The sequence below is a fragment of the Scophthalmus maximus genome, chromosome 12, assembly GCF_022379125.1.
Source record: "Scophthalmus maximus strain ysfricsl-2021 chromosome 12, ASM2237912v1, whole genome shotgun sequence".
Classification (NCBI taxonomy): Eukaryota; Metazoa; Chordata; class Actinopteri; order Pleuronectiformes; family Scophthalmidae; genus Scophthalmus; species Scophthalmus maximus.
In genome coordinates this window covers 12412786-12432502 of record NC_061526.1, presented here as the reverse complement: position 1 = coordinate 12432502, position 19717 = coordinate 12412786, and the positions used below count along the sequence as shown (strand labels likewise).

At 42.9% G+C, this 19717-nt stretch overlaps 1 long non-coding RNA gene across 1 annotated transcript in view; it reads left to right on the top strand.

Annotated features, from left to right (window-relative positions):
- The first annotated feature begins 214 nt into the window (after nucleotides 1–214).
- LOC124850869 overlaps nucleotides 215–19717 on the top strand; it is a 94478-nt gene continuing 74975 nt past the window's right edge. The window contains exon 1 of the long non-coding RNA XR_007031931.1: nucleotides 215–333. This is a non-coding gene — a long non-coding RNA (uncharacterized LOC124850869). The remainder of the gene's footprint in view (nucleotides 334–19717) is intronic.

Here is a 19717-nt window from a genome sequence, read left to right as displayed (position 1 = left end):
GAGCGCACAGACGAGGCTTGGCGCGCTGGGCTCTGCAGGCTGCCGCTGCTGCTTTCTCAGCCTGAGCAGAGCTTCTTCTCCCGCAGACAGCCGGGGCGGACAGCCGTGCCCCCCCCCCCCCCCCCCCCCCCCCTCCGCTCTTCAAGAACATCTTTTTAGGGAGAGACTAAACCGGCCCCCCACCCACCCCCCAACACACACCTCCGACGCTGTGATTTCTCTTAAAGGCTGCGTCGGTCTGCTTGTGTGAATGAGGAGCTGCGGTAAAATAAGAGAGAGAGAGAGAGAGAGAGAGAGAGAGACAGAACCTCCCTCCTTCGGCAGCTATACCAGGTGAGAGAATTTATCATCAATTTGCCCCGAGAAACGTTCGCCACTTGCGGCGGTGCGTCGCCGGGTTTGTCGTGCGCCCATGGGAGGCTTGCGGGGATGGACAAGAAAGACTGCGCTTGATGAAAACGAGCGTGGCATGGTTGTTGCGTGTAAATATATAAAGCACTTCTGCAAGGTTGGGTTTTTGATTGATTATTAAAAAAGAAGAAAACGAAAGCCATCCCGAAATATATATGTATATATATATCTCTTCCCAGACAGCTGAGAGGAGACAGCCACAGGTAACCGCGAGACAAACAGCAGGAGACGCGCCTCTTTTATTCTTCTTCTCTTTTTTATTTTTTAATTTTTTATACCCGATTATCATTCTTCATCATTTCATCTCACTTTGATCAGTTCCTGAGATGCTCAGCGGTATTCCAGCCCATCCCGTCCCCACTGGCGGAGCAAAAAAAAAACCACAATCATGCAAAGAAGTGAAGCTGGTGCAAACTGAGTCAGAGGATCTTTTTTTTTTACCCTGTGTCCCCGGCATCAGCCTGCTCTTGCCGTCTGCCATCCCCTGGTTATGACAAAGTTTGCTGTGAAGCTGCCGCAGACATGCACTCCCAGACACGCAGCCAGCTCCATCCATCCATCAAGCTGCCCGCTGCGCCCTTTAAAAAGTCTGGAAGGTGCCCCCAGGATGTGGGTGCTCCTCGCTTTTCACCATTCATGTTTTTATGACACACACGCGTGGATTATAGGGCTCATCCTAATCTATTTAGTATCACTGGCAGCCTGCTCTCGAATGAATGCCCGAAACAGTTTTTAATAATAGATGGCTGAATATCATTCACTGGCTTCCGGCGTCGATTTCTGTCTGGATGATGCTGTAAAAAAATTGTCTGATAAGAAACCAATTAGGGGAAATGTTTCCTTTTGTTAGTAAAAATCCGTAGTGACCATAATGCGCATTTTAAAATTGCACATGGAATAGCAATCCCAAAATCCCTATAGGCATGTGTATGTCACAGAGGATAAAAGAAAATCACAAGATGAGTGTAAAGTAATTGAAAATGCTTGGGAAATCATCATGAATTTTCATCTGGATTAGAATTGATTCATTTCCAAATTTTCCTGAATTATTCCCCAAGCTTCTTTGGATTCCACGTTTTGCAAAGAACCAAACAAAAAAAACTGTAGCTCTTGTCAAGTTATGCCCTTTGTATCGGTTCCACACAATAATGACGGCTCCTCTATTGCCCTAATTGAATTACACACCCCAAGTCAGGCGCACCAATTATTTCCTTGATTGTGTAACAAGTGAGATGCTGCGGCATCTGGTGTCCCTTATCCCACAGGACCAGTGTGGGGCCAGAGCTGGCTGTGGGCCCACTGACGGTGTTAACCCCCTCATTCATTCAACCAGAAGCGGCAGAATCAAGAGGGCTCAGGATTCCATCCCCAGGGAATACTAATAACCTTACCAAAGAGATTTGTCTGAGCCTCGCTCCCTAACAGCCCAGGAGGCATGCCGGCGTGATGGCGTGCCAGGACTCTGCAGTCATGTGGAGGGGGGTTAGACATCGCCTGGTAAGGTGAAAGGGGGTGCTTACGCGAGCGCTTTGATTGGTCCAGGGGAAGTCCTTAACCGGGTGAATGCTGCTCTGACGATCAGCAGGTAGGCTGTGTGGTTGCCAAATGTGGTAATAATATTTGTGTCCAGTGTGTTTGGTCTTCCAAGCTGCTGGTTGATTTCATAACTGCTCTGCTTCCATTTTGTGGGCTACAACCAGTAAATAATATTTATGAAATACATTTTAAAAAGCCAAATACATGTGCCATAATGCATTTTGACTTACCGCGAATCACAGTGCATCTGAACTGCAGCTTTGACCTCGAGTGGAGCTGCTTGTTTAAACTGACTACCAATTTTACTAAGGACATCTTCTCTGTTATTCTGTCTTTCTTTCTCCATGTCCTGCTAATCTGTGATGGAGTTACTTTTTGATTTTCCAAACACGTCCTGAAGCACTTCCTGGTTCCGTCTGAAATGAGTCCACAGCTCTGACGCCTTAAAGTTTGCTACTCATGCCTGGTCACATTTAGAGTCTTTGTGTGTAAAAAAGGATCAGAACTCTGGCATCCTTTATAGCATTGCATAATACATTTGTGGCACCGCTTTGAGGAACTTGTTTGAGGAGCAGCGGTGTGCAGGAGAGGCTTTGTGGTGCAGGTATGTGTCGGGGGTTGTACAGTTCACCCAGGTTGATTGTAAGCAGTCAGCTGTGCTGCCTGAAGCCGACATTGGCGGCAGTGAGCCCCCAAGGGCTCGACCCCCATCTCCAGCCTCAGCCCTTTCCCTTCAGCTCCCCAATTAACGCTGTCGCTCCCATCGTCTGCTCCTTCCAGACTTCTGCACAGCTTTGATTGTACCTCAATTCAATCTCTACCACCGTCGCTCTCCTCTTTTTCTTCCTTCTCCTTCTTTCACTCTCCTTCCTCTCCAATGTGTTCCTCGCCACGTGGTCGTGTTAGATGTAAAAAAGAGTTCCTCTCTCCTCTTTAATCTCCTCCGATCTGTCCCCGTTTTTGCTTCCTTCCTTCTCCTTCATGTCACAGCTTTCATTTTCACAACCTCTCTCTGTGCCCTTGTGTCGCGCCCCCTTCTGGATCACAGGGGCCGTTCTTCACCGAGCTCAGTGGTGGCTGAAGATATGTCATGTTCAGTAGCAGTTTAAATAAGGAACGAACCTCCGCAGACGAGGGTTTAACGGCCTTGATAGAGAGCAGTGACATGCTCTCCCATCAGCATCGATTAGCTCAGTTGCCATTTTAAGGGAGGAGGGCTCGTTTGATTAATCGGAACCCTAAGTAGTACCTGGAGGCACGCCATCTGACGCTCTCATGGATTAATAATTAGCTTTCCTCAAAACTGACCAATCAATAGCTGAACATTCCTCTGCCACGTCACGCATGTGCTGTCCGACCAGCAGTGGTTCTGGGCTGAACCACGAAAAATCTGCTTGCAAACCACTTGCGGATGCTCAAAGAGTTGACTCGGAGCAGCTTTCAAACCAGCGAAAGCTTGAATTTTAAAAAACCTGTCGCAATAAGGAGGATAGAAGACAACAGCTGTCTGTACACAAAACCCAGAGACAAGAGGTGAAGGAAACAAATGGCTGTTTTCTGAAGAGGGGAAAGGCTCACTGTGTCTCCAGACATAAAGAATAGGGAATAATGAGAGACTCAAAGGAGGGCATGGGCGGGGGGGGGGGGGATTATTTGTCACCAGTGAGCGTTCGGGGCAGAGAGCCTCATGACACTGATGGCCTGTGAAGCTGCTCTTTGAGGACGCTGAATGAATTTGTCATGACAGATAGTGCACTGGATCCCTGATCAGCTGGGAGCTGCGGATAGATTCCCCACTCCGATGAGAAAATCGCAAGGGTGCTGTCGAAAAACGAGAACGATTTAGTCGTCTTGAAATTAGGGTAATTCCGGATTACAGTTTTCGTCATCACGTTTAAAGTGACATGTTAACATCTTTTTTTCTGCGGGATTCCTGTCAGTGACCATATCATTGCTCAGGCTAAGTGAGAAGTTTGCGCGGATTATGTCCAGACAGATTCCCACAGTAGATATAATGACAGTCATTTACATGTTGGGCCCTCTATTTTTTTATTTTTTTAAATTGTCGGTGTATTTAAAATTGAAATCAGCGGAACATAAATCCAGGTGAAATAAGAAAAATATACCACTTTTGGAATTGTGGAACTATGCACAGCGCACCAGTTGCTCCTTTGTGTTATTTTACTCCTGTGTCGCTCTCCATCTTGTTTCTCACATCGAGCCTAGCCATCCCCTGCCCCCTGCCCAGTTTTTTGCATTTTTCAAAAATTTTGCAGTGGGCAGAGTGTATAGAATTACTCTATATTGATGATACTAACTTTGCACAAACACCTTGTTGGCACCTTTAGTCCCACTTTCCCTGTCTCAGCCTCCATTGCCCAGTGTTTCCTTTGACACTAAATGGTCCAGAGAAAGTCAACAGAGTGCACGTTTTCCTCGCCGACAACATCTCACTTCAGCCTCACACATCGTCTGCTGATAGCTTGCTCAGTGCAAACGTGCTGTTTGACTTTCGGCGAGCTCCGCGAGGATAATTGAGGAGGGCATAGAGTGGCTTGTTCTTTATTAGCTACATTTTATCAGCCAGGATAGGGATTCAAACTGACAGCCTTCACTTCCATGTATTCTTTTTCAAAACGAAGAAGGGGGGGGGGGGGGGGGCTCAGCTGTAATTTAGATTATCTATAGCTGTAATGCAGATTTATTTCTCTTCATTGTCACATGTTCTCAATGCCTCCACCGTTCGATGGAAAACTGCTCTTTTGATACAGACCAGCTGATCCCCGAATTAAGTCAATGTTAATTCATCGCTGCTGTTAAAAAAGTGCTGAGTGCAGGCTTTTCGTTACATTCCTTCTGTTTATCAGAGCTGGCAACAGAGTTTTTACCCCGATGCCTGAAATAGCAGTGATGTGGCAGCAACAGAACAACTGTTAAACAGCTCCAAGAAAATAAAAAGATGAAAATAAACTCGAGGCTTGAACCTGCGGTGGACGTAGACAAAACAGTGCCTGCATCTACTTCCTCTCACGTAGAGTGGAGGGAGTGTATCTGTGGGACAAATGGGCCTTTTCTATCCCTGGCTCATGCTCAATATGTTAATATGAAACACTGCTGTTGTGCACCACACAAATGGCATGGATCTGCATTTTCACGCCATTTGCTGCGAGATTGATAACCCATCGGCGAGAATGTGGCATGGCGGGGAGCGAGGTAAGGAGAAAATATCCAAGCTTGGTTATCATTTTACACGAGACTCATTCATCTCCCCGCTCATGTTGAGCTGAATTCAATATTGAAATGGGTGTGTATTAAACACAGGGAGAGGAGACTTATTGTAATGCTTTTTTTAATTTTTTTTTTATGCTCCCTCTTAGGAGCGAATCAGAAATGATCTACGGCAAGGCAGTTTAATGAGAGCAGTGAAGTAGGCACGTTACATGCTGACTGCAGGGCGATGAAGATAGACTTTTTGCCAGCAGTCACATGAAAAGCCACCACCTCAATTAAAGAAATGATCCACAAGTTAAAGTGGTGTGATACAGGCGACGTTACACTTACAGGATCCCCGTGCGGCCTACATGACAAAACTACACGTCTTCTTTTTTTCATTATGAACATGTACTTGCAGCGGAGTTCCACACGTTTGCTGTGACTCCCTTAGAGTTTCGGTACACGCATACAGTACATGGCCCATGCACATCCATACACCTGTATGTCTAGGAATGAAGGGAGCTAATTTACATTTTACAGGGCTCCCTTTGTTTCTGCAAGCCCCTCATCTTCAACATAAAGCACTGCTGCAATTCTCTCAAGGCACAGCTCCTCGGCATCACAGGCTCTCATGACACGTCACCTGGGAGCTTCAGTCCCAATTAGGATTAGAGTACCTCTCCATTTGGATGCTGAACCTGGTTGTTGGTGGCGTTCAGAGGCCCGTGAACACATTTCATTAACCTAGTTGCCTCAGCGTGCTGTCTTTCACAGCATGTGAGCGAAGCAAACCCCGGAGACTCCTGGAAACTCTGCTCCCACTTTATTTGTCCGTTGCACAATGCAACGCGTTGTGATGCAAGTTTTAAAATCCTCTCTGCGTCCCCGAGGAGTCTTCATAGCTCTGCGTGTGGAATTGTGTTTCGTATTGTTCGTATGTGAAAGTTCCTTTGTGTGTTTTTAAGAATGAAATTAGCACTTGTTGGATTCAGTTCTGCTTAGGCAACTATAGCTGTGCGAGTATAGCCAGTAGTGGTGTGCATGTGTGCATGCGTGTCTTGGCGAAGGTTTGGCGGCGGCGCCGGCCAGGGAATGTTGCTGACACAAAGGGAAGGGAACCACTTTTCCCTCCTCATACAACAATCAGCATGGCATCAATTGTACCATCAAAGCAGTGGTGGGTTAACGCTCGGGTTTAGCCGCGGCTAAACCGAAGAGGGCTCCGATGAGTCATGAGGTTTTTCGGGGGGGGGGGGGGGTTATGTGAGTTCACTTTCACTTAATAACGCCACATGTTAATATTTCAATGTACATTTCAAAGCATGAGCCGCGCTGCAGATGCCAGAAGATGCTAACCGCTCGATCCGTGTTAAGAATTGAACAGCTGGAGGCTGCATAGACAACCACTGAACTCAGTGCACGCTCGTGGTCTCACCGTATAACACATACTCAGTCTGTTACATGGTATTTTCTTACTGATGCAGTGAAGAAGGCACCATTTTTTTTTTCAGTGCAGACTAAATGGAGGTAGATGAAATGTAGACTGCCGCCCATGAGAAAAGGGTTGATGGGAAAGTTGCCTTATTTTTAGTGAGGGACTTTAAAACGCATTCCTCAGTAACATTAGACACAATGACCATTTCATTCTCAAAGGAAAGATGAGCTTTGTTTGTGGTCAACTGCACTGGGGCTTTTTGTGGAATTTTTTCCATTGGTGGCGGCACAACTCACCTAAAAATACAGAGCATGTCTACTAATGTCTGGAGAAATTGGTACAAATAATGGACTTGTGGAGCTTTTAGAGAAAATGTGCAACGGTACATCACATCACACAGCTTGGGTCACGTATAAAGTTGAGTTACAATTAAGAAGAAGTTGTTACAAAGGTGAACTGATGGATATTAGAAAACGTATACAAGATTCAGCACTTCAGTGATACACAATCACAATTCTGTCCCCAGTTCTGCATGAAATTAGGGGAAAAAAATCAATAAGACTATCAAAAATGAACCAAAAAGTCCTGTACCACTAGCTTTTTTGTGCATGTCAGGGCAATAAAACAATGAGAATAATTAAAGCAATATAAATTTCTTCAATACCAATATAGCAAAAGTGCAATCAAAATCGATATAAGACTTTTGCCATGTGCATAAGTGTAACACTTGCTTTGAATGTTTTTACCTCAGACTTTTTAAACCATTTGCCGTTCAGAAGGTTTTTTGTCATTTTCAGTTTCAAACCACAATGAACTGTCTGGTTGTCCTCCATTTTCGCCCAGGAGCAAAACAAATCTTTAAACTTGAAAGAAATATTTATTTCACATTAATCATGATTATCAATGTCGACCGATATGAAAAATGTATTGCGATAACATCCATCCCACCCGTCTCCTGTTAGATAACCTCACTCTAGACATCCTCACTGTTGGTAATATTCCCAAACTAAAAGAAATGTGCTGTTTATAAAGTCATCAACATAAAGTAAAAGTAGCATTATTATTAACAGAATACATGTATTCAAAACAGCGCACAATGTGCACATTTATAGAATATATACACTCACCGGCCACTTTATTAGGTAAACCTTGCTAGTAAAAGGTTGGACCCCCTTTTGCCTTCAGAACTGCCTTAATTCTCGTGGCATACTTTCAACAAGGTGTTGGAAACCTTCCTCAGACATTTTGTTCCATATTGACATGATATCATCACGCAGTTGCTGCAGATTTGTTGGCTGCACATGATGCCAATCTCCCGTTCCACCACATCCCAAAGATGCTCTATAGGATTGAGATCTGGTGACTATGGAGGCCATTGGAGTACAATGAACTCATCGTCATGTTCAAGAAACCAGTTTGAGATGATATGAGCTTTGTGACATGGTGGATTATCCTGCTGGAAGTAGCCGTCAGAAGATTGGTACACTGTGGTCATAAAGGGATGGTCAGCAACAATACTCAGGTAGGCTGTGGCATTTAAACGGTGCTCAATTTGTACTAAGGGGCCCAAAGTGTGCCAAGAAAATATCCCCCACACCATTACACCACCACCACCAGCCTGAACCGTTGATACAAGGCAGGATGGATCCATGCTTTCATGTTGTTTACGCCAAATTCTGACCATGCCATCCGAATGTCGCAGCTGAAATAGAGACTTGTCAGACCAGGCAACGTTTTTCCAATCTTCTATTGTCCAATTTTGGTGAGCCTGTGCGAACTGTGGTCTCAGTTTCCTGTTCTTAGCTGACAGGAGTGGCACCCGGTGTGGTCTTCTGCTGCTGTAGCCCATCTTATTCAAGGTTCGACGTGTTGTGCGTTCAGAGATGGTATTCTGCATTCCTTGGTTGTAACGAGTGGTTATTTGAGTTACTGTTGCCTTTCTATCATCTCGAACCAGTCTGCCCATTCCCCTCTGACCTCTCACATCAACAAGGCATTTTCGTCCACACAACTGCTGCTCACTGGATATTTTCTCTTTTTCGGACCATTCTCTGTAAACCCTAGAGATGGTTGTGCCTGAAAATCCCAGTAGATCAACAGTTTCTGAAATACTCAGACCAGCCTGTCTGGCACCAACAACCATACCACGTTCAAAGTCACTTGAATCCCCTTTCGTCCCCATTCTGATGCTCGGTTTGAACTTCAGCAAGTTCTTTTGACCACCTCTACATGCCTAAATGCATCGAATTGCAGCCATGTGATTGGTTAGGTGTACCTAATAAAGTGGCCGGTGAGTGTATATATATATACATATATATTGGTGATGTGAGTTTTGGAACAATCACTGTGTCTATCAAAAGTTATCCAAAAGTGTCCATTTGGGTAATGTGGCTGTATTTGCTCAAAAGAAGTGAAAATGGCACAATCGCAGCATTTGTGTGAGGCTGGCCCAGGGGCAGCAGCTCATGCATACAAAATGAATTTGAGTTTGTTTATTATTTCCACTCTCATTTCACTGGTGTTGCTGCCGATGTCTTCTGGGCCTCGATGACACAGCGAAGCCTTTAATCAAGGACTGCTACGCATTCACACACATCACACAGCAAACATCTTGTCCAATTACTGATTCAGCACCAATTATTTTCCCAGACTCTGCTCTCGTCAGAAGATACTGATTGCAATTAGACGTATGCAGTCATTTTTTGGATACAGGACGAGGCAGGTTTTGCATTCACTGGCTGCCTGATGGGCTTTGTGGTTGTTGGAACGTTGGAACTGAAACCCATGTCTTTTCGTCACCCAATAGACTGGTGGCCAGTCACTGATCAATTCAAATGTTGCACTGACGCCAAATCTATGTAATTTTTGGGATTTGTTGGATGTTCGATGCACTGCGGCCAACAGTAGCTGTTGGCTGACAGTATCAAGAGTCCAACTTAGTTTGCTGTAACACAAATCTGCTAAGGCCGGTTTTTCAAATAAACAGTGACATCGATGAATATGTGTGAAAAATGTTGTTTAGGTTAATTTCGTGGCTGACAGGTGGACGTACACACCACCCTGAATCCTTCACACCATGGGAACAACTACTGAATGGACGAGTCAGCTGAAAAAGTGTCAAATGGTGAAAACCCAATTTGGACGGAATTATCATGACAGGGGAAGGTGGAGACAGTGCTCCTTTTTCATTTAGCCAGATCAGGGAATTACAGGACGAAGTCTGTCACAGTCATGGACTTTCCACAGGAAAAAGCCAGAAGAGAAAGCTTTCCTAGGGAGGAGCGGGACTGGTCAGGTAATGTTAAAATCACTTCACATCTCCCACGGAGAGTTAAATCCAACCCAAATGAGGCTAAAGAGATGGGGCAGTGTGTATTAAGGGAAAAATTTACATCATTATATATTGAGTCTTTATTCATTTGTCCACACTCTAGTAGCTGTGCAGCTCTTAATATAATTGTACGCATATAAAGTCAACAATATATGAATCTTAATATTATGTCTACAGACATACAAATTAAAAAATATTGAAACATATTATATGCAACACAGCAGAGAATCAGGAGACACGCATGGTGCCACCACCTTTTTGCCCCCACTGTTGCACATTTGCCGGCATTTGATTGGTTCTTGCTAGTCCTTTGCATGTTTTATAGCAAGGGCAAAGATTACTGTGTGGTGACAGCATACTGTAATGGAAAGCATCTTTCCCGACCACGCGGTCTCAACGGCAAAATTAAAAGAAAAAAGAAAAAGAAAACAGAACTAAGAGGCAAGTGAGTGATTTCCAGAACCCACTAAAGACAGAGCTGCAGAGGCCTGCGGGGGCAATAGGAGCTAAATGACAATATCAAGCAGCAGCGAGAAGGAGAGCGATCCATGTTCCATTTACATTTTTATGTTTACACACTCCGCATGACTCACAGCTTGAGACGTCTCAGTAGTCACCTGATTGTCCGCCACATTCTCCTCACTTGCGCACATAAAATGTCATCATTGAAATTTCTAATATTAGGTTATAGCCACCGTGTCTAACCAGTGCTTGTCCTAGCAATGGATTGATCTGTGCGTTCAACAACTTCAGCCATCCGTGCCAGTGTGTTTGGTCATGCGTAAAAAGAAAAAGAAAAGACAAATAAAAAAAGGCTGGAGAGACAGAGAGAAAGAGACAGACTGAAAGAGAGTGTGGATGTGATGTTAGCAATTCTTTTTATTGCTTTCGATGTCTTTTATTTCAAATTGTCACTCAGCACTGAGGTGTTGTTGACAACAACGGGGTTAAGGGACCCAAAACATCTCTCTGAAAAATGTTATATGCAGGGGAAAATACCAAAAGAAATTAAGGCATCTTCAATTTGCTTGTTGTGTATGAGCAACAGTCCAATCCCCAAAGGTTTTAGGATTTAAAACAGAAGAGGCAGAACATCTGATTAGAAGAAGCTGGAACCAGAGCGATTGTTTTCCTTCTGCTGGTTGACAAATCCATTTATATACTAATGATTTGAGCAACAGATATAATTACTAAAATAAAAGAAACTAAGTGCAACAGTTACGGCTTAGTTACATTTGGACTCCTAGAGGCCAGCATGCTACCATTCATTTTAAATTGCACCCAAATGTGATATCTAAAGCTACAGAAGTCCTACCTTTGTTACATTACATGTCATCAGATGCAGTTTGACTGGATCAGTGTCCCCATAATAAATAGGACAGCAGTAAAATATAGAAAGACAGGGAGATAGAAAAGAGAGGATTTTATCAAGTTGGGTGTCTGCACCATTGTTTGTTAGCTCCCTGACCAAAGCAACATATCAGCTGGCCAGTTAGTGTAGTGCTGGCACGTACCCACTTGGCAGAGGCTTCTTCTCTATCACCCCCCGTCTCCCTCCCTCTGTTCTCTCTCTGCTGTCCTCGGTTTATATGCAGCCTTATATAGTGGTTTACAGGCAGACCATGGTGTGTTTAGGAACCAAACAGCTCATAATTGCTTCATTATCCATTGTTAGGGGCAATTATAATAAAGGAATCAACCCTAATGGTCGTTTGAGAAGGAAGGAGAGCAAAGTACTAATGTGATGTGTGGTTAGCGGTTCTATTTCCTTCATAACTACAATAAATGGCTTGACATAGGGGGTTTTCTTCCGAGGTCACATAAGTTCATGCAAACTTCCTCTTTGGAGAACTTTTGCATTAACATTACAAACACACACTAGGAGCCATATTGCTCAATCCCCAGCATTGGATTAGCTTTGTTTGCATTGCCTGATATCCATCTGACATTAAGCAAGACTAGTGAGTCCACAGTAAGACTTGACTAATCGCTTTCAAAAGCGAAATTGTGATTTGAAGAAGTGTGATTTGCAAATCGCAAATGCTGCAATTTAGAATACCTTATGCAGCGCATTTGACCTGGAGATTATACTTTTCTGTCAATGGTTTGACATATTCATGCCGTCCCCCTGGTGTGCCAGTCATGTCCACCAATGCAGAAGTTGCCCAAGGCAACTGCGTATACGGCCACCAACAACACGTGTGGCAGGCGTGAAACCAAAGAAAAACATTACATTAGTGGAGTAGCACTTTGATACAGGAGTATTTAGGGTTTGAGACGACATATGTGCAACAAAAGAAGGTATTTTGCAAGGCATGTCGTGGAAAAGTAGCCCCATCCCTAGGCAACGCCAACAGCCTTTATCAGCACTTGAAAAAGCACCACAGGCAGCTACATCACGAGTGTACGGCCAAAAAGTCAGTGGCAGGTGGGACGCCCAAGCCCCGTCTAGCAAACCAACTACCACATCAGAGTGGTTTGCGACTGTTGGCTCACGTGGGCACCGTGGGATAAAGAACACCAGGACCATTCCCGCGCTAAAGAGACAGGCTGCTAACAAGAGAATATCTGTCAGAAAAATCTCGATTAGATATTTTCCCCAAATCGTTCAGACCTAGTGCACAGTAATGTTAGCAGCTCAGTGACACTGCAGCAAGCTAACAAGCTGATGTTTAACAGGTGTAATGCTTTTGTTCACACATGTTCCTCATTTTTAGTTTATGAGTCAACATGGTAACATCTGCTTCCCTCTGGTCATTTTCTCAATGTCCCGTGTTGGCATCTCTCGACAGGACCAAAGCAACCACTGTGTCATTACTCATGACGTTTTTAATTAATCAATTGGGTCGGCCTAATCACTTGCAACTTGAATTGTGTGGTCTTATCTCAAAGAATCGTGGATGACTTATGTGACAATGTGGATAACCAATTTGTCTTAAGTTTCCCTCCTCATTTCTGAAATGAGGATGTTGGATATTATGGGAATTTCAGTCAGGATCTGTTAACATGAGCGACGGCCTCGGCACTAGAATCAAGAAGAAATGAATGCTTCGAGTTAATTTCCTTTACAGATGTCAACAACGTTGCAATAAGCTTAGAGAAACCAGTACGTAATCTGTACCTGCAGCCAGAGGGATATACAGTAATGGGTGGTATCATCTTTGGAAAGTAGTTGTTTGTGTTCCAGATCCTATTTGGATGCACCACTCATTGTGGAAATAACATACCGTGCCGTACGTGGATCATCCTTTAGGAAACCCCCTCATTTCGAAATGGAAATTATCCTGGAGAAATGCATTTGCTGTAACCGTGTAATTGCAGTGTTTATGGGGAGTACTAATGCCAGGCTTGGCCAGAGGTGGAGAACATCTGACCTAATGTTTGCCTGGACATTCCTCCTCACCGTGAATCACCATCACATGGATCTGCGGTGTACTGTCTTATCTGTAAAATTCCGTTCCTTAACCCTTATGCATGATTCACTGTCCCTCTGTACTCTTTTACTGCTATTCAGCCTTCCACCAAGCTGGACCCTATGTCCATTATCATTGATTTGATCTTGTATCCCAGGAGATTAGGTTAATTACGGACAAAAGCCAGAACACATTATGAATGCCTCATCAGGGAGGTTGCCGGTTCCTCAATGTCTTTTTGAACACAGTGGAAGAACAACAGGTTTTTGACGCATAATGTACTAAAGACAGAGCAACTGTCGGCCGGGTTAACGGTAGCCTTCGTGTCCAGCTTTCATGTTCTTTTTAATTTTTAATTTATGGCATTTAACTTATCTAGAGAGAGAGAGAGAGAGCAAGTGGGTGGGCGTTCAGTTAATTAATAAGGCTGCTCATGGATGCAGACTGTTGCAGCTCTCTGATCTGTGACCTTTTAGTTGTATGATGGTCTCCATATGCTTTGTGATATCCTGGTGCTCATTTAGAAAGGGATTTTTGAGTGATCTTTCTCTCAGTAGTTTAAGCCACTACACTGCTGTCAGATGGAGCTGGAAGCACAATGTTCCTCAAGATAAATTTTGAGTGTCTTTTCAAGTCAACAAGACAGCAGAGCCCATACTATTATATATATATATACATATATATGGGCCTCTTCTTTAGGAAATCAACTTCAGATAAAACTCCAGAGAAAATGTTCTTTATGGTAACTAACCCTAGTTGTCACAATCTTCTAGTGTGAAAAGTATCTTTTGGTTTATTGGGGAATTCAGAGGGATTCAAATTTGGATTTGAGACTGAATTGCTATGTATTTCATTTTATTTTCAGCCTGATGGTGATTTGTTTGCAGAGTTTTTTTGTTCAGCCGACAATGACTGATGCGTCTTACTGGTGTCGTTGTCCCTCGAGACACTCATTGCGGTGGTAGTTTCTCAGAGCAGTTCGTACGCACTGGTCCGGAGCCATATTTTGATTAAGCAATTATTTTTTAGAGTGGCCTTACGATAACTTGTATAGTTATGTCAATCTCTTCTACGTTCTGTCCCAGTTTTCACAGATGTTGCTAAATAACTAGCTGGCTATGCAGGTAGAACGATGTCTCCACTCCTTAACCCACCTACCAAGCGCTGATGATTCAATTGCCTCTCCAACCCAGGGAAACTGTCAATGGGCACCACATTAGACCTATGTGAACAATTCAGAGATGTGGGTGGGGTTTCAGAGGTTCTGAATGACACAAATTTAACCCAAACTACATCAAAACCTATCAGAACTTTGATTTGTAGAGTCCACCTGCCAAAGTCACTGTACATTCTTGCTGATTAGCCACGGGCCTCATCTGGCAAAGACGTCCAGCAAGCTTGCTGCAACCTCTACAACCCTATTTGCCCAGTCACAGTTTGCATTGGCATGTTGGGCTGAGCACCATATGTGACAGGATGTTTTTTATTTGTGGCCACAAAGCACTTGTCAGCTATCTCTGGACACTGTTTATAAGGCCAGCTCGTCACTTGGACGCATTCAAGGGATAGTTGCCATCAAGGGGTGGAGAAATCAAGGTAATTTGTCCTGTTTCCATTCACTCATCCTTCTCTGGCTTTAATTTTGCCCCGGAAAAACATGGACTGGAGCCATCTCTTCTTAACAGCGGGTCCAACCTAAGTCGCAGGGATCAGAGTGGTCCAAAGTAAAAGCTTTGCTCTTAAATTCCAAGTTGAAGTCCACTCCTCTCTTGAGGCATCATTGCAGTGCCAGAGTGGGATTCAAACAGGTACTCCTCCGCCAAAAGAGGCTTGAGTGCTTCATTTTTAATGCTAATATACCCCGGAGAGCTTTGGCAGCATTGGCTACAAGTGTTTTTGCTGTGTGGCCCCCTTGTGTATTGGAACCGACTGGTTCAATATGTGCTTCCTCAACCCTAAAGTGCGTCAAAGCTGTAGGAAATGTCGTAAAGCTTCCACAGCTAATGCACACTGATTTTCCAATGAAACAAGTATAATGATGACATTATCACCTATCTATCACAGTGGCGATTTTGTTCATTTTGTGGTTACCGCAGCTCTGCGTATTGTGGAGTGTTTCAACTTTTTACTATTTTATAATGCTGAAAACACCTGCCACATTTAGAGTAACTGGCCAACAAGATATTATGAATATTACGGCAAGAATATTATGTTTTTTATACTGTAGTAGTGTTTATAGAGTCTATGGTCTGCATACTGTCACCATATGTGAAGTCTTCAGCTGTATTAAAAACAAGTTTTTCTTAGTAAAAACCTTTTGCTGTCATCAGAACCTCCTGAAACAAATATAGTCTTATTGCTCACATTAATATTCTAACGTCTATTGTTGTACATCATCAAAACCTGCATGTCAATGATTTCAAATTAACAGTGGATCCATTGTCATTCTCTTATCGGTTCTTGTTTTTTTCTTTTTTAGTAGAAAAAAACAAACAAAATGAGAATAAAATGGAATGGACAAATGTTTTGTTTCTTATACTGTACTCAGAAAATTGTTGAACACTGAACAGCACTATTTTGAAAAAAATAACTAAGTAAATGAGGATGTGTCTTAAGTGATGGGACTAACAGAAAGATTGTCAGAGGAAAAAAGTAACACAACTCAGTATATACAGACAGACTGTGACCTAAAGCCCTAGGACTCTACTGTTGTAAAGGGTTGTAGGCCTTTCACTATGAACACAAGCGATCTGTGATGGTAACACAGATTGCTCGTGTTATCGTCTTAACTTGCAAAATTTTTGTCACACTTGTAGCAACAGGTGTTGTCTCCATTGACTTTGGTGAAGTACAACTAAACCTTCACTCTCTGCCATCGTCACACAGAGCAGGTGAGTGTCTAAATACAGGGGTTCTGTTCTCACCCCTAGACAAGACCTTTCATAAAAAAAATGTATAAATTATAATAATTCAGGTGCAGTGGTCAAAATCCAGTAACGGCGCACCACTGCTGCTGAATGCATGTAGGGGAATCACTGGATTAAGTGAATGGCTAGCTGATGAACGTACTCAGCACAAGATATTTCTTCTATGAGTTGGGAAAGAGCAAACCACATGGACAGTGACAGTGAATATTTGACTTACAGTACATAGATCAGGTGTCCAGAAACATGACTCCAACCCAAATGATGAGGGGTTCTTTGAGACAGATTCAAGTGGCTACGATTGGGCAGATTTTGAATGCATAAAGAGCTATAGGATCAGAGATTTCCATGCTGAGATAGCTTGGCAGGGTGGCTTCAGCCAACAATATCCAATCATTTTTCCCTTCCTCCCAGAAGGCAAACAACACAGTCAATAGGGCAGTCTGGATAAAAGTATCCCCCACATGGCACAGGGGAACTGTGAGGGCCAGTCTGCAATGAGCCAATTTATTTGCAGCTAATTAATGTAAGACTGTTGAAAGAAAGAGGAGACAAAAAGTCCACCAGACAAACGAAGGTGCACATGATGAGAAATTATATTCCAACCTCTCTTTTCCTATATTATGTGTTTATTGTTCTGCCTTTACATTTCAAACATTTGCTAAATGTAACCTGGAGATCCATGCGTTGAAGCAGATTTTCACTCCCCGTGTGTGAGATAGAGAGAGAAAAAGAAGGAGAGAGCTTGGTGCTACATAGCCCAAAGTAATTTCTTTTTTCAGTGTGGGGGTTGTTGAGACGCTATGATGTAATCGTTACTTGTGAGTAACTTGCAATGAGAACGACTTCATCTTTGTATTTTTAGATTGCTTTGCGAGAACTGGCTGGTACCGCTGATGGCACAGAGAGGCGAAACACTGTTGGCTGATGAGCCTAAACAATCCCCTGATGAATTTACCCATGCCCATGAAAACCATAAGCCACGCGAGAATAGTTACAACCCCATTGTGTTTTTGTGCATTTCAGCTTGTCTGCTGTACCTTATTATTCCCCAGAAAGTTCAGTCGGTGAGAATAACATAGAAACAGTTGAGCGTTTTTGGGAAAGAAGCCCAATCACTTTAGCTTTCCTTGAAGATAATTGACCTTAATATCTTTTACTAACATTAGACACAGGTATACAGTAAATGGTGGTGCTGATGTTTTTGATAAGCTGAAGTAAACACAACTGCTTAGCTAATTTCATGTAAATTCTTATTCTTTATATATTTTTGAAATTTGTATATTTTTACATTTGTCTTTTTGCATACAGTATATTGTATATTTTTTAAGGTGTGTTGTGTGGTACCTGCCGCTGTAACACCAGAATTTCCCAGTTTGGGATCAATAAAGTACTTATCTTATCTTATCTTATCTTAAGCAAAGGAAGTGAAGCTACAGCCATTGAATGCACCATCTGGGTACTTGCACTGTATTTAGTCAAACTTGTCTGTGTGAACACACACATGCACTCAAAATACCAAAAATGTCTATGGACGTTGGCAAATCGAGACGAGGCAGTTGTGTTTAGGTCAGTGCAGACCATGGTTGCTCATCCAAAGTTCGTCAACAAAACAAGACATTATTATTTGCAACATTTGAGCTGAGCTGCTGCAATTATTTAGAGTTATTTTACAGTACAAGACACATTCACCCATCCACACACATGCATACAGCTCTGCTATTTACTGTGTCACAGTCATACACTGGCTACAAAGCCGTCAGAGGCAATGTAGGGTGAAGTGTCTTGCCCAAGGACACTTTGGGATGCTGACTGGAGGAACCCCCGGGGATTGAACCATTGACCTACTGTCGAGTGGATGACCTGCTCTGACTCCTGAGCCACAGCTGCAGTCGCCTGTTTAATTCGCCTTTTAACAGGTACAGTCGTTACCCTTCTGAGTTATTTTTGACAAAGATGCTCACAGAATTTGGATACCTCTACTGTGAAATCATGCCTGCTGTTGCCACGAGTAACCAGTAGTGTTATACCATGATGGAAATCTTAAGGATGAGACCATCGAGTTTTGTCTTTCTAGCCCATCGGTCATTTGCTGCAAACACACTTGACATTCTACTATTTTTACTATTGAACATGTGGTAATCTGGTGCTCGGACGCTCATCTAAACCATCAAGTACAACATCATCACACGGTCAAAACACTTCCTTTGTTGAGCAGTTGTGTTTACTCGTGTTCTACTGTGTTTACTGAAGCTAATTAAAACCATTAGCACTGCATTTATACCTCTGTCAAGTAGAAGCACTCATTTATCAGTTTCCATCTGGGAAAGTCCTATTGATTGTGTATGATAATACATCACATTCTTCATCTTCACAATTACCGTTAATAATAAATACTTGCATAACTGAAACAGACATTTAGAACCGCGGCATCATTAATAAATCGAACATATTCTCTCAGTACACTAATTTTAGCCTTAGTCTTGCAGTCTTAGTCCTTCTTCCTGATGAAATGGGATGCACTGCAGCCTGGTGGTATCACGGTCTGCACAGAAGCCTCAGTGTACATGATGACATCACAGCGGCAGAGCTTGTTACGCCGTCATGCCCCAGACGTGTCATGGGATTATGAGTAACGTGAATTACTTAGCAATGATGTTGTGCGCTTTTGCTCCAGCAGCAAGCATTAATACCCTGTAATTGCATTAAGCATGATTTACATTACAAAACGAGAATGGATTATTTTTGCAATGATGATTTTCTTCATGCATTCATTACAACATTCATCCGTTTTCCAGATTTTACACCATGAGGATTTGCAGCCGCCGTCACGATCCCCATGGGAAATTTATCTTAACCAGGGATGTGTTAGAGCCATTTTACTTAGTAACTATTGTGTCACCATGTAGGTCGAACCGTAAAATTACACACATTTTTTTCAATTTTTTTCAATTACACCTCAAAGTCATGTCAAAGCAGACTGAAGCAATTTATGCCAAGTGTTTGGGGATTGTTCTGCTCTGAATAAAAACAACAGTTTTATTTCTTAGTCTGTCGAACTCATCTTTAAGGAATTTCTGTGTTTTAAATTTTTTTTTTATGTCAGAATTTCCACTGGCACACTTTCCCATAATTGACAAATCAGGACTGTTCACAGCCTTTTATTCCCCAAATTCTTCTTGTGTGGCATCTGCAGAAATTTCTTTGAGATGCCCCTGCAGTTATCAGGTTGAAGTCGCTGCATTAAATTTTTTAATTTTTTATTCAAGCTACATAGTCGCTAATAGTATTACTAATTATTTGCCCAATAGTCATGTCAATCCAAAAGTGTGAGACACTGCATGGTGGCCATCAAAAGCAAACTTCTTTCAGGCATTCTCTGCTGCATTTCCTTTATCCTCAAGGACATTTACAGTCCTCTAGTGGCCTTTCCATGAAGCATAGTACTAACATC